We start from the raw sequence: 14,672 nt of genomic DNA, 5'->3' as shown, positions 1-14,672 counted from the left end.
AGTAGAAGACTTCGATCCGACATACTGGATATTAGGGCGTTTGTGTTGCATGGTTGGGTGATGTACCACTGGAAGCATTGCTATGCTTTGTCTGCTGTCGCTGTTTTCTGTAGATGAGGTGCGGCGCGTTGCATGAAGATTGCCCGGATGGTTTGTTTGGCCCTCTGAGCGGTGTAGATGTAATTTTTATTATGATTGAGGTCCTTTGTATTTTTGGCGAACAAAAGAAAAATGTGTGTATGCTGTTTGGCTCAGCATATTGCTGCCGGAATCAACTTTATGATCTATTCCGATTTAAGAAGAAAATAGAAACTCTGTTTGATGCTTGCTCGGGTAAAACTCTATTCGATTTGAATTTATTACTCCTTTAGTCCCATGATATAAGATCATTTTTCTTATATTGTGGGATGGAGGAGTAGCTTTTATTCCAATGAAAGCTTGTTACGCCTGACGAATATGTTCTCTTTTTTCAGATAACCAGAAGGGAAATGCTTGTTTTTCCAGCCGCCATAAAAGCTTCGGAGAAAATCGCACCTCAGAATATGTTGGCCACACAACTACAAGCTATTTTTCGTCCTATATATGCTGCCATATACTATATTATGTACTCCCTCCATCCCGTAATATAAGAACGTTTTTGGCACTAGTGTAGTGTCAAAAAGGTTCTTATATTATGGGACGGGTGGAGTATATCTTTTTTCTTTATGGCCTCTCTGAAAGGGACCTGTTTTTCTTATGGATCAGCTCGGACAGGTGTGATCACACCTACAACCTCCGTTCGAAAGTAAGTTTTGGTTCAAACGGAGGTAATATGTGATTTGTGTTATGTCGCCGGTGTTACATGCCAACTCCGGCAGGTAGCCATAGCCCTCCTGCTTAATGCTCCCCATAGCATCAGCTGTTCCATTCCCACCTCTCTTCTTGACACAGCCGCCCCAACCCTAGCTGGTCGACTTGACATGTACCCATGGCTCCTTTGCATCTCGCCGCCCTGGCCTAGGGCCTTCGGCTGCACCTTGCCGCCCCATGAAGAAGGCGTGGTGACCGTAGGACAACGACCGGAGAAGGAGAGCGAAGGGAGGATGGATGATGTCGTTCGGTGGTGAGGGCGAGATGCGTCGATGGTGATGGATCCAAACCTTCAGAGCGAGGGAAAGGGAAGGAGGTCGCTAGTGGCGGGGAGAATGCGAGGGGATGAGAGAAGGGGTGGGGGTGCCAGCCGTGGGGCAGGACACGAGTGGTGGTGGCAACCGTGGGGGAGGTCGCCGGTGATTGGTGACGGCGGCAGATTGAGGGAGAGGAATGGGGGTCGGACGATCCCTTTCTCTCCTTTCTCTGCCCCTTCATGACTATGGAGGAGGATTGTGATGAATAGAATTGTATCGAGAGAGACAAGGAAACAAATGATTCGAACAACCCTTTATTGATGATGAATGAACACTTATATATAATGGGAACAGTTGCCTCGGAGGGACACGATGGTCCGTAGAGATGCAATTCCAGGAACCGTCGTGACGGTTGCTGGAAGTGTGCAACCGCACATCTAGGAAGGAGCGGGGATTATTCCCTAATAACCACAAGAGTTATTTAGTTTTAGGGAAGGCTAATGCGCGCGCGTCCGTTGCAGCGGTCGAATTCCGACAGGGGCGCTGTTCCTGATTAAGAAAGTGCATTAAGACCCATTAGTGTTGATTAAGAAATTAGGAAGGCCCCCACCCCGTGAAAATGAGGGGGGGGGGGGGCATTTATTGATGGATGGAAAGATTGGTGGGCCCAGCGAAAAATCAGGGGGCTGTAGATTATGAAGTGCATGCACGACGGGATACTTGCATTGTTGAAGGGCTAGAGGAGGTCACCATTCGGATAGATGGAAACAACTGTGGCTGTAATAATACAACTCAGAAAAAAATGAATTGGAAAGAAATACATCGCTTATGGAAACAGATTCGAGTTGCACGAAGCGGATTGAGCGTTGACGCGCGCGCTCGTGAAAGAGTCCTTTCGTTAGTTTTAACAAGGATGACGGGCACCAACTAACAGGGAGCAGCACAAACGACCAATCAGAACTCGCCAAATGAACCAACGCTCGACCTGCGTTTCGACCTTAATGGGTTTATAGCCTGAATTATAGCAATACTGAGTTCGCCGTTGCTCATTTCAGCCTCCATATTTTTCCACCATTGTGCTCATAACGATTTTGGTGGTCCAAAATTTGCAGGATCTGCATTAGTTGAGCTGGGCTATTACTACTTGGACTGAATATGTTGTTTCTTTACGGAAACTTGGACTGAATATGTGCTAAAAGCCTTTTGACCAATGTGGATACTGAGTCCATGGGTTCAACCATAATTTTCTGCAGGGTTTAGGAAGCTGCCTAGCGGTGGTCGGCGTCACTACTGTACCAGACGTCGGAGGAGCCCACACGAATTGCAGTGCCCTCGGCGGAGAGCGGCGGCAACTCCAGTGAACTCCATGAGAGGAAAATCAAAAGTGGAAGAAGAACTGAATCGGCGTGAAGCACCCCACAAATATCAGTGTCTTCATCTAATAGCTACGAACAAACAAGGTGCTAGTTTCCTAATTCTGTTCATGACTACAGAATATTTGCTTTACCACGAACAGGAAGCCACGAAGCAAATCACAGAGAAACTGACGGAGAAGAATATGTACGACGCCTTACTTCTTCTCCACAAGGACATTCGTCGTCGTGCGTATCTGTCCTATCGTTGGACCGCGGAGGTATGAAGATGATTGTGCGGCCGCAGCCTGCATCATCGCGGCGTGGCAGAGCCCACGACTGCGGCTACGTGGTCGCGTTGACCCGCCCTCCACCGACGTCCGTGGATCCTCGGTCCAAGGAGAGTCGTGGCCCCTGGTCGTGCCAGCCCGACGCGCCCCGCACCCGTCCGCCTGCTCTGCGACGCGCCCCACACCATGGCCGTGCGCCGCGCCCGCCGGCGCCATGGCCGCGCCGCCTCCCGTCTCCTGCACGCTGGCGGTTACGGGAGAAATCCCCATCAGGAACCGCTCTTGAGAGAAAAAGGAAGATAACCTTATCTCTTCGGCTGTTTTTACTCCAACCCTTGTGGTTTCTCATAATCACAGATGATTTTCTGCAGTTCTTTGTTTAAGAGCATCATCTTTTTGCGATTGAAATTAAATTTTTCTCGCACAACAATATTGATTTGCGATTGAGAATTATTATTTTCTCGCAAAACAATCTCATTGCGATCGAGATTAATTTTCTCTCGCACAATATTAATTCACTCCATTGAATTATCATGCAACTTGATACAAGATCATCTCATTTCATTTGAGGTCTATACAATTCAAGTGTTCACTTGAGTGTCAAGTTTGCAACATCATTACTATTCATTACAATAGTAGTATATATCTGTTGAGTACTGAGATGTATTCCAGATCTTAAGTTGATGTAATATTTTTCCACGTTTATCATGTGTCGAGATTTATTACGTCCATTTGCAATTGAGATTTTTTATCTCTTGCAAAGACAAATTCAGTACATCACTACTGTTCTGCTGAGTACCAGATTTCCATCTGGGAATAGTGGCATGTTCTATGTGTTTACCACATATCAAGTTCTCTTGAACATGTTTTTGCGATTGAGATCATCTTCTCTCGCAATATCAAACTTGCAAATTTTTGAATATTTCTCCCTCATTATATTTGGAATCATAAGGTAATGAGTTGGGATCTACTGCTCATTTGCAGACTATCCCCTCTTACTCTGAGGTCTACGCTTTGTCAAACTCGACAAGCGATTACCTTCAACGTGTATTCCTTATATCTAAATTGTAGCATACACAAGGTAATGGCCATGCAACCTATTACTATGAGATCTAAGTGATCTTCAATGTGTTATGTTCCCACAATTGAGGTTGAGCATTTTCAAGTTACACACTTGAGTCAAATTTTTGCATTCTTATTACAAAACCATGATGATTTTTAATCTACTTCTTGTAAATTAATTATCTCTGGCTTGCCCCTATAAGTAATTGATGGCTAACAATTTGAGGCACTTGCCCTCAATGACCACAACTTACTTAAGCGGGTCATGGACATTAAGATCAGTCTTGCATCCCATGGGATAGTGCGTGCAATCCAAGACACGCCACCGGGATGCAAAGGACCTCAAGGGTAATGGTTTGAAACTCACTTCAAACCCTCAACCGGACACCATCAAGCTGTCACGAGACCCTATGAGCATGGAGAGCACGATGGTTGAATATGCATCAACTGACATGTTTGGAGACTATACATTTAGTCCCTTAGTCTTCTTAGTGATCTATTTATTTATGTCCATTTATGATGTTCTAATAAGAACATGATTATTGTTGTCATCATATATTGTATATCACAATATACTGTATCAGCACTTTGATACAAATACATTTGTATGTATTCTATATATCTGACAGTGATTTTCATATTGAGAATCTTCATGTCTATATATAGATTTCTACGGGAGTCAATCCAATGAAAAATGATATGTGCCTTGTGGACATATGCACCACAAACTTTATACTCAGGGAAGTCCAATTTTTCCACTCTCATTGAGAGAAAAGAGATATTTAAATCGCTGGACGCAATGAGGTATTTGTTGGCTCAACTCGAGTCATATTTACTATCCCTGTGGGTACTCGAGTAACGCCGGGATGCTTTATTGCTTCCCAGGTTTAACTCGTACCCTACTATGAAGGTATCCGTCAAAAATAGTTTCCATAGCGAAACTTATGATGACAACAAAGAGAAATAACTTCTCTTTACCATATGCAACGGATATGGCAAGCACATTCTATGTGTATCATCTGGATTGTACTACACATAAGACTCAACCCGTAGCACATGTTGTGTACGAGATAGTTTTCCAGAGTGTCTTGTACATGACAAACTTGGCATACTCGCCTTGGTCATCGAGACATTGGGTTGAAACAGAAACTATCAGCAATTCCAATAGTTTATGATTATTATGATGCTAAATTCTAACATCATTTGGATTTTATGTGCACTACAAGTGACACAGGGAAGCTAATTTTAAGGCTCGCACACCTTAAAGTCTACGCTGAACCACTCAGATTCCTTGAATGCATCAAGTTGAGGTAAGTGGCTCTTCCCATCCATTGACTAGACTATTCAGGTATTCCATGGTTCTAAAAGACATATCTACATGATGGTCTTAAATGTGTGCTTTATTCACACGAAACCATTGGCTCATTATCCTGACATCGATTTCAAGCAAATCGAATGGATAACATTGCAGAATTCTCCTTGAGTGCCTTCTCTATGGCCCTTGGATTGAGTTTAGCAATTTGTCCTAAGGTCTAGACTCAAAATGGTTTGGTAGAATCCTATCCAAAGAGTTGAGCTCATTGCATTATCTTTACTTTGGAATTGCAACTTGCCAACTTTACGTTGGAGTCATGCAGTTTTACACGCTCATGACAGAACTACATAATATTGTTCCCCTCTATCTTTGATATGTGGATATCTATCAAGTATTTCCTATCTGCGGTAATTCGGTTGCATACCGATATCACCACCCCGGCATACATCATTGGCCCCTCAACATATAGTTGGGATCTATGTGGGGAATAACTGTATTTCCGTCAATACCTCAAGCCCCCGCACGGGGAGTTATTCAAGGTCAGTATGCTGATTCAATGAGGAATATTTCCAGGCATTAGGGAGAGATTTCAAGTACCATAAAGAATGCCAGGAAATTAGTGGAATGTTCAACACATTTCTGCCTGAAATCCACGTACTCAAAGATCTGAACTATGCGTTCAGAAGATTTGCAACACATTGCAAATAACCTGCCAGATTCATTTACTGACTATAAAGGTGTCACACAATCCTACAATCCTACAAAAGTACGCCTGAAAGAGTGGAGGTACCAATAAAATCCACTCCACTCCCCGTTCAAAGCAACAGGGGGAGATGTATGGCAGAAGTACGTCGGGATTCAGCTTATCACAAGCAAGGATATCAAGGCCTGTGAATCAGTAAATGCAAGTCAACTTCATGTTGGCAGACACCTAATGGGTAGTATACACCCAGTGGACGAGAAACCTCCACCAACCCAGGTCATAGTGCACACAATGACCGGGACATCGGAATACCCGACTCAATCGCATTGGGAAATCGCGAGCAGTCACCATGGGTAACGATATTTCCGTTAACTACATATTGTTATATAGATTCTGGAGAATCATATAACCGGAAGTCTACAATTGTCGACATACATTTCTCAACTAGATTGCAAAAACCTTTCAAATGATTCAGATCCAAAGACCATGGCCATGGCAAAGTGTGAACAACACTCGGACTAAACTCAAGCAAAGCGTATAGTCTAGATAGAAATGATCTTGCTCAATAATGGGAAGGTATTCATAAGCAATACCTACACCAGTTTTCTTCTGGAAACAGAATTAAGAACAATGAGGTGGTGAAACAAAGAGCAAGTATTGTAGCACAAGGGTTCACGCAGATACCCAACTATTCTCCGGAGGTGGAATCTTATTCCGATAACTTATATCATTGGCAGTTCAAAATCATCTATCTCTGCAGTTGATAGATGTAGCGATCACATATCCATGTGGATCACTAGATTTAGACATATATGATTGATTTCCGATGGAATCTCAATTCTGAATCGAAATACAAAATGCAACATACATTGTGTAAAATCGGTAAGCCACCATACTGCTTATTGTTGTCGGTACATATGGTACAACGGACGTAGTGAGATCCTTATAGACAAGGATTACTCCTACAATGATGATTATCTATGTGTTGTGTGTCTGCAATGACGACACATGTAATCATCTGAGTGACAGACTTTAAAATGAAGGATTTGGTAAACCAAAATACCACTCGTTACTACAACTTGAGCACCTTCATTCATGCATTATGGTATACTATGTTGTCTATATCCAAAATATATTGGAGAAATTCATTGTGGACAAATCTTATCTATCCATTACTCTCATGGTAGTTCATTCTCTAGATGTAGAGAAAGATCTATTAGACCAAGAGATGATGGAAATGAGATATTGGGACTCAACGTTCCATAATGCCATTGGATCCACCAAAGATAATTGGTTGGTACTCAAGAAATATCTTTCGATATCTCCAAGGCATGAAACATCTTGTCCTGGTTTTTCAGTTTCGGAGAAATCTGAACACCAATATCATTGGTTACATGGATCAGATCCCCACTATCAGATCATAGACAAATTTAGTGTTCCTACTTGGTGTGGTAGCCCTCTCATGAAGAGTCTTCAAATCAGACCTCATTGCTACATTCACCAACCATTATCTCAACGATAATGTTTCTTGTGTTGCCCGGATGCAAACAGGTTACATAATAAGCAATATCACTATATTGCATATCTTGCAAGTCAAATCATGCGACTGATTTGTTCAGCGGGTCTCTACCAATTTCTATGTTTTGGTATGTGGCGACTTTGAATTTTTGCAAGAATCAGGGGGAGTATCTCCCTGAATTGTTCCTGTTCAATGCATCATATTATGCTCTTTTTCCCTTCATGAGTTTACTTTACAGGTTCTCATAAAGGTTTTCAATGAGGTAATATCAACATGAGATCATATGTCATACTTTCCGTTTTCCCCACCGGGGTTTTTAGGAAGGTATATACGACATATTTATTGTCCTCTAAACTCTATGGGTTTTCTCGTATTGAGTTAAAAGAGACAATAACCATTATATGTTGCATCATTTTCTCCTTATTTTCCCACTGGATTTGAAGGAGTTTTAGCAACATATAGAACACATATCTCCTCATATTTTTTCCCACAGGGTTTTTGGAGGAGCTTCTCAAGATGATGATACTTACATTAACAAGCATGGATTAGGGGGAGTGTTAGGATTTAATTAATCATGTTAATCCCTACTTTTCCTAAAGAGGTGGTTGCCTCGTGTCCCTTCGGAGACACCCCTTCGGGGGTTATATATATGTGTAACCCATCATCAATGAGACGAGGATTTACTTTACTTCTGTGTCTCCCGTCTTTCTCGTCTATTCTAACAATGACGTCTGTATAGATCTATGCTATACCTCATTTCGATAGAAAATATGTATCTGCTTTTCACATCAATTTTATAAGTTTTTTTTGGGCACATCTAGATGTGCCTTTGTTGGAGCATCTATAGCCAGGCTCCCCCCTTGCGCCCGGGCAGACGGCCAAGTCGTTGCCCGGTCAAAAAACTCTACACAAACGCACCCCTCATTCTGGCTGCGGATGTCTGGGCTGATTGGCACTTCTCAGACTCAACCCAAATCTGGGGCGAGTTTGGGGAGGCACGGGCATGTCCATCGTGTCGGCCTGGCCCACCCAGACCCCACATATATCCCACATCCGGACGAAACCCAAAACTGAAGTCAATACACTCCACTCACTCTCTCTCTCTCTCTCTCTCTCTCTCTCTCCGTCCCATCCGCTTCAGATCTACGGTGAGTGACGACAGCGTCGCCGCCTCTGGTGGCAGATCTGGTGGATCCGACGACAAGGAGAGCCCATTGCGCAATGTGGAGCCGGGCGCCCCGGAGGACATCACCCTCCGCATCATGCTGCAGTGGTCGTTGGTGGACTAGGGTAGTAGCGGAAGATCTGGTTCAGTGCCGTCCTCCATCACTCGACAGTGCAGTGTCAAAAACGTCACCGGAACCTCCTAGCTTCGCTTGCTCTGCGCCTGTCAAGGTACACCACCTACCACACCCCTCTCCACCTGCTCAACCTGCTTCGGATGGGTACACGGGAACCGCTGGGTCCTCATGCCCGCGCCGACGCTAGCACGGACTAGGACGCTCGAATCTGAGGCACGAGTGTCACGCCGCGAGCGGCAACGACTGAGGGAGCGGGCGGAGGCAAGGTAGGCACTGGCCACACGTCGGTGGTCCTGAGGTCCATCTCCTCATGACGGCCTCCGACGCTCCTTCACGACGACGGAGACCGACGCGCGCCAGCTCTGCTGCAAGAATGCCGAAGCGCTCCGGCTCGCCATCGAGCAGCCAGAGGAGAAGGCGGCCAAGGAGCAGGCCGCTCATGAAAAACATGAGGCCAGGGTCAGTGAGGTCCAGCAAGAGCTCCAGGAAGCCGTAAAGAAATGCGAGTCCTTGGAGCAAAATATTACGGACAAATATTTTGAACTCACCAAGGCCCATCAAAACGCGCACGATGCCCGGGTTGAAGCCCAGGGCGCCCTCCAGGAAATACAGGAGGTTCGCGGCGGGTAAGGCCTTTATTATGTAGAGCAAATATGTGAAGAAAAGGTTCCTATTACTGACCCGAATTTGGAGTTCTCCAGGGGCGTTTGCGGATTTGCCGCGCAGCATTTCAGATGCCGCGGAATTCTTTCGAGCCAAAGAGGGGAGCTCCACGGAGAAGTTGTTTTGGTCGCAGTATCTTGCGCCAAAACATCCGGTGCCCTTTAGCGATCAGCTAAAACAGTCGGTCGAACTACATAGGGCGGCCAGACTAGCCATGAAGGATTTAATAATCCAGATATGGCCTGCCGAAGCTATTCCCAGCACCTACTTCAGACTCATGAAGCGGCTAGTCAGTGCCTGCCCTTGATTTGACGCCATCAAGCGGTCGGTCTGCATGGAAGGCGCGCGAATGACCTTTGCCCGTGCCAAGATGCACTGGGCGAAAATGGACGCCATGAAGCTAATGACCGAGGGACCGCCCGCGGGCAAGGAGCACCGCACACCCGAACTGTACTATGAGAGCGTCTTAGAGGGATCCCGCACTGTAGCAGAGCAATGTGCCAGGGATGTTATATTTCCATGAATACATTCATGTTATTCTGTGCTGTAATATGAAACAAGATTTCTATGTAATATAATGCTTGTTATTTAAAATTTTACCTCCTATGCGGCTGTTTTATATTAAATATGTGTAAGTGCATCTACTGCCACCCCTAGCTGGTTTTGGAGTATTGATGACAAAGTTGGTTGAGGGACTAATGCGTTTGTGAGAATTGCAGGATAACGCAGGTAGTGTCCCTCATTGATTCGGTTTACCTACCGGAGATGACCCCTAAAAATGTATGAAGACATTGAAGACAATGGTGGTATGTGAAGATATTCATATTGAAGACTATGACATGAGAAGACATTGAGTGAAGACTATGGAGCGCGAAGACTGTGTTGTTTTGTTGTTTCCTTTTCTTCTTTGTTGAGTCATAGGAACCACCGTACTGTTAAGTGGGGTCCAAGTGAACAAAGTCAGAATGACTGAAGTGATGCTCAATCCAAATCCTATGTCTTCGAGCGAAGACAATGAGAGCAAATCTTATCCAGAGCTGGATGAGTCAGCTTTGCTTGTAGCCCAAGTAAAGTTGCCGTGTGTGTTTGAAATCTGACCGTTGGAACACGTGTCAGTTCCTTAGTGACCCAGGGTCATTTCGGACATATCAGGTCGGGTTGCCTTGTGGCTATAAATAGCCCACCCCCTACACCATAAATTGGTGGCTGCTCAGAGTTAGTTTACGGCTTTTGTCGTTTGGGAGCAACCCACCTCGAAGCCTTTGAGAGAGAGAAATCCTTGCGAGGACAAAGCCCAAACACCCAGAGCCAAAGAGTGTTAGGCATCACTGAAGTCTTTCTGTCTGAGTGACTTGAAGACTTATTACACTTGAGGACTGTGTATCCTCCAGCCGGTTAGGCGTCGCGTTCTGAGCATCCAAGAGTCATTGTGGATCGCCGGTGAATGAAGTCTGTGAAGGTTCGGAAGTCTACCTTGAAGACTTACCAGAGTGATTGGGCGAGGATTGTGTGTCCTTAGCTCAAGGGGAATAAGGTGAAGACGCGGTCTTCTGAGTTGAATCTCAGCCTCCCTAACCAGATGTACAGTTGTCACAGCAACTGGAACTGGTCCAACAAATCCTGTGTCTTCAACAAGTGACTGGTTCTATCCTCTAACTCCCTTTACCTTAACTTTGTCTTCGTGAAGTCATTGCCTATTTGTCATACCTGTTTGACTTCATTGCTTGACTATTATCGTTGATTGGCTTCATACTATCTTCCATCCTGATCCTTACTACCAAGCTGCTATTAGTCTTTGTACGTTCACATTATTGCATACTTGACTATGGTTTGCTTGTTGTAGTTTATCTTCCGCTGCATATCAATTAGGTCATTTCTATTGTTTGTCTTCGAAACTTCCACGTTTTGAAGACTTTGATAAAAATCGCCTATTCACCCCCCTCTAGTCGATAACTAGCACTTTCAATTGGTATCAGAGCAAGGTACTCCCTTGTTCTGTGTGATTCGGTTTAACCACCTGGAGTTTAGCTATGTCGACTGCAGGATTGAGGAATGTATCTTGCCCCACCTTTGACGGTCATGAGTATCCTCGGTGGAAGGCCATGATGAAGAAGCGACTCATGGCTATGGATAGCGAACTGTGGACCGTCACAGAGATTGGTCTTACCGATCTATGCAAGATGGCAGAGGCTGATGACATTCGCAAGTACACTCTACTGAACCTCAGAGCGAAGGATGTCATCTGCTCCTGTCTGTCCCAAAATCAGTTCAGGAACGTCATGCACCTCAATCACGCGAAGCTAATCTAGGACCGGCTTTCTGAGGTCTATGAAGGTCATCTTAATCGTCATGATCCTTGGCTTGATGACTACAAGGAGTCTCTTAAAGAGATGACCTTTCCACCTGAATCATCTTCATCTTCACCATGCCTCATGGCAGGGGGTGCTAAGGTAACTGAATGCTACCTCTCTGAAACTAGTGATGATGAATCAGGTGATGAATTTGGCCCCAGCTATGTCAAACTTGCTTCCCTTGCCACTAAACAACAAAGAGCCTTGGAAAAGGTTCAAAACATGCTTTGTAAGAGCGATGATATGTTGGTTGAAGAAATGGATCAGTCAAAAGCATTGGCTGAGAGTCTTCAGAGACTTCATTCCAAGTTTGACGCCCTTCAAGATCAACATAATGCTCTCTTATCTGATCACGAGAAGCTTTCTTCTGAATGTCTTCAAAGAAAGCAAGATCTTGAAAAGATAAGAGTGGACTATGGAGATCTTCATAAGGAGCGCGATTCATTACTTGCTCAACAGATCAGTTCCGTTCAGGATGAATTTGAACCACCATGTCTAAAATGCATTGAGCGTGATAACGCTACCTCTGTTATTGAATGTTCCACTGCTATGACTGTTGCTTTGTCTTCAACTACTGATGTGGTAGCTAACCCCTCTGTTGAGGATACCACTACTATTGCTGATGAAAATGCTAGGTTGAAGACATTGCTTGAAATAGGGATGTATAAAAGTCTGAAAGGACATCAGACACTTTGCGATGTCCTCAAAAAGCAGATTTTGAACCGAAACCCTAGGAAAGAGGGTGTTGGGTTCGAGAGGAAAATGAATGTTGATGGTTCCTACTGGAAGCCTGAGCAGTATCCCAAAACCACATGGGTTGCTGCAAAGGAACCTTCAGTGGATCCATCCACCTTATCTGGCTTTACCTGTGCTAATCCTATTATCATTGATGAATCCTTTGATGCAAACTATAAACTGTTCAAAAATCAGAATGGTGAAGTGTTTGCCAGGTATATTGGTACTAACTGCAGGAATGGACCACCTATGAAGAAGATCTGGGTTCCCAAAAGCTGTCTTGAGAATCTTCCAGTGAATGTCATCATGACACCACCAGGGAAGAAGACAAACCCCAAACCTAAGGCGTCATATGGTCCAAAGGCTTCACACAGATACAAGACTCACTTGAGTCACCCTAACGCCAATGTTTTGCAGGGAAATCATACTCAGACTTATGAATATGAGCGTGTGTCCTCAAACCGCTATGTTCATAGAACTAAGAACTTTTCTGCTTATTCATATGAGTATCATTCATCTCCTGCAAGGCTATTTGCTAGGGCTCCAAAGCCAAAGTTCTCAGATGCTGCACTTAGACTCATTGCTTCTAAGCAAACCCTGAATATGTGGGTGGTGAAGAAGAATTAACTCTCTTTTACAGAATAAGGTCTCCAGCCTGCTATCAAAGGCGTCCAATACTATTGCTGGGGACCTAAAACACATTAAGGGACGCATGATAAAATGTCTTACTATGTATTTCACATGTGAATCGCTTACCAGTCATACTATGAGTTCTAACCTTGATCTAAGCTGTGATAATCCTTGTGTGCGTCAAATGCTTATGCTTCACAACATACTTTGTGAAGCCTATCCTCCTAACTGCACTGTAGGGTATGACACCTCGTGCTTCAGAATGGATTATGGACAGCGGATGCACTAATCATATGACTGGTGATCGAAGTCTTCTCGTGGACTCAACCTTACATCCATCCGACAAGAGTCACATCATGTTTGCTGACACTGGTAAAAGCAAGGTATTGGGTCTAGGTAGAGTTGCAATCTCAAAGGATCAACACATGGATAAAGTGATGCTTGTTGAATCCCTTAGGTTCAACTTAATGTCTGTCTCAATGCTTTGTGACTTGAACATGATTGTGCTATTCGGAAAATATCGTTGCCTTGTACTAATGGAATCTGACAAGTCTCTAGTCTTTGAAGGGTATCGGAAAGATGATCTATACATGGTAGATTTCTCAGTAGGTCCACAGCTTGCCGTATGTCTTCTTGCAAAAGCTTCAGAATGCTAGCTCTGGCATCGGAGGCTGGGGCATGCTGGCATGAGGAACTTACACACACTCATCAAGAAGAAGCATGTCATAGGCATCGAGGGTGTCAAGTTCAAGAAGGATCATTTGTGTGGTGCTTGCGAAGCTGGAAAGATGACTAGGGCAAAGCACCCCTCGAAGACAATCATGACGACATCTCAACCCTTCGAGCTGTTACACATGGACATATTTGGCCCTACTCACTACTCTACCCTCACAACAACAGCTTGTCTCTATGGCTTCGTCATTGTTGATGACTACTCAAGATATACATGGGTGCACATAATTCTCTACAAGACTGAAGTGCAAGATGTCTTCAGACGCTTCGCCAATCGAGCCATGAACAATTATGGCGTCAAGATCAAGCATATCAGAAGTGACAACGACACTGAGTTCAAGAACACCAGGCTTGATCTTTATCTGGATACAATGGGAATCACTCATGAGTTTTCTGCTCCATACACACCTCAGCAAAATGGCATTGTAGAATGCAAGAACAGAACCCTCATTGAGATGGCTCGAACAATGCTCGACGAGTACTGAAAGTGCTAGTATCGACTAGAGGGGGGGGGTGAATAGGCGATTTTTATGAAAGTCTTCAAAACTTAGAAGTTTCGAAGACAAACAACAGAAATGACCTAGTTGATATGCAGAGGAAGATAGACTACCATAAGCAAGCCATAGTCAAATATGCAATGATGTGAAAGTATAGGACTAATAGCAGCTAAGTAGTAAGGATCAAGATGGAAGATAGGGTGAAGCCAATCAACAGTAGTAGTCAAGCAATGAAGTCAAACAGATACACAGATAGGCAGTGACTTCACGAAGACAAACTTAAGTAAAGGATGAAAAGGGATAGAACCAGTTGCTTGTTGAAGACACAGGATTTGTTGGACCAGTTCCAGTTGCTGTGACAACTGTACGTCTGGTTAGGGAGGCTGAGATTTAACTCAGAAGACCGTGTCTTCACC

The sequence above is a fragment of the Triticum aestivum genome, chromosome 5B (assembly GCF_018294505.1).
Source record: "Triticum aestivum cultivar Chinese Spring chromosome 5B, IWGSC CS RefSeq v2.1, whole genome shotgun sequence".
Taxonomy (NCBI): domain Eukaryota; kingdom Viridiplantae; phylum Streptophyta; class Magnoliopsida; order Poales; family Poaceae; genus Triticum; species Triticum aestivum.
Note: the sequence above shows the minus strand (reverse complement) of the source record.